The sequence below is a fragment of the Poecilia mexicana genome, unplaced genomic scaffold (assembly GCF_051168715.1).
Source record: "Poecilia mexicana isolate PSO_F unplaced genomic scaffold, ASM5116871v1 scaffold_8, whole genome shotgun sequence".
NCBI classification, from domain to species: Eukaryota; Metazoa; Chordata; class Actinopteri; order Cyprinodontiformes; family Poeciliidae; genus Poecilia; species Poecilia mexicana.
Window position 1 is genome coordinate 26,587,558 of NW_028263377.1, and position 1,876 is coordinate 26,589,433.

The 1,876-nt window shown below is 35.8% G+C and overlaps 1 non-coding gene across 1 annotated transcript; it reads right to left on the reverse strand.

The window, feature by feature from the left end:
* Positions 1–680: 680 nt before the first annotated feature.
* Positions 681–753, reverse strand: trnav-uac (transfer RNA valine (anticodon UAC)). Its single transcript has one exon. It is a non-coding gene; the product is annotated as a tRNA-Val (tRNA).
* Positions 754–1,876: the final 1,123 nt, after the last annotated feature.

Genomic DNA, 1,876 nt, shown 5'->3' on the forward strand with positions numbered 1-1,876 from the left:
GCGACTAAATAGCCGATGTTAAAAATAATAAAAGATTTTTTTTTATGTTGTCGGTCAAGATAACATCTAGCGCCACCTGCCGCCCTGACATCATCTGACACACATCTTCATTCACAGTCTTACTTGTAAATCGATTTTTCATTTCTTGGACGTTTTGATGTTAGCTTGTCGATGTCTCAGTTTTATTCGCTGGGAAAATCAATAAGCAGCTCGAGGTGACTCTGCTGCTCTCTAGTGGCGAGAAGCCTTAATGTTGGCTGGTAACAATCGGAATGCATTATGGGAGATGTAGTTTGTAGTCAATTCGTTTAAGTCAATCATCGGCCTATAAAATGCTGGGGACATTGAAGTCAATTGGTAAATGAACCATCACAAAAGGGGAAGGCTCTTCTCTCACTGCACCCCAAAAGATGCATAACCTACAAAAACTGTTTCTGTCTGGTTTCAAACCAGAGACCCTTTGTGTGTAAAGCAAATGTGATAACCACTACACTACAGGAACTGAACTTCTCTGCTGTGTTTCATTTTGAGGTTCCAAAGTTGATGATGTGAAATGCAACGCATGAAAATTTAAACTGAGGTTTGCACTCAGATGCCTGGATTCAGAGTACAGACCATGACACCACAGAACCCTTGTTGACCTTTAGTAAACACCTGTGATGAATAGAACATACTAAATCTGTTTCTGTCTGGTTTTGAACCAGAGACCTTTTGCATGTAAAGCAAACGTGATAACCACTACACTACAGAAACTCATGCTGTTTGCAGTGTTCCTGGTAGATGATCCAGAACATCAACAATGGGCATGGAACAAAGTCAAATACTTACAGATCCTCTCAGAGAGCACAGTAACGTGGTGAACAAACTGTCAGACTTATAATTGTGCCTAATTTCACATTATGGTCCATAAACTAAGCCTGGGATCAAAAAATGTATTGAAGATGTCATTAACAGAGACAAATGGTTCTACAGAGACTTGGCTAAATGGCTATAAAATAAAATCAATACTTACAAATAAAAAGTGGTTCAAAAATAAAACTAACACTAAAATAACAAAATATCTCTGAAATACAATCAACACTTGAAAATTAAAAATGGTTCAAAAATAATATCAACACTTCAAAATACAAAATCTCTGGAAAATAAAATATTATGCATGTTGTTTTGAAAAACATTAGAATATAAGCACTTTTATCAAATCTTCATTGTGGTAAGATCATGTAAGTTCTTCTTAAATCCATGGAAACTCAACAGTTTGTAAGGTAGGTGAGTTAGCTCAGCAGGTAAGAGCACCATGCTGGTAATGCTGAGGTTGATGGTTCAAACCCCGTATGGGGCAATTCATGTCTAAGGTCTTTCCAACAATCAACACTTCAAAATAAATAAGGGTTCAAAAATAAAATCAACACTTTACAATAAATAAGGGTTCAAAAATAAAATCAACACTTCAAAATAAATAAGGGTTCAAAAATAAAATCAACACTTCAAAATAAAATCAACACTTTAAAATAAAAAAATGGTTCAAAAATAAAAACACTTCAAAATAAATAAGGTTTCAAAAATAAAATCAACACTTCAAAATAAAAAAAATGGTTCAAAAATAAAATCAATGGTAACTGTTTTTGTCTGTTCAGTCCATAAATTAAGCCTGGGATCAAAAAAATTGTATTGAAGCCATTTCCCCTTTGGTTGAAATGGCGTGTTAAACTCAAGTCACCATTACAGACCAGAGAAAACTAAAGAGAATGAATGCAATGTTGTGTTAATCCATTTGAGGAGCTGGCAGTTTATCTGGAGCGTTGGTGCACGTTACCCAGGAGAGCGGCACTCTGGAGGAGCTGCAGACGTAACATCTGTCCGTCTCGGAGAAGAGAAA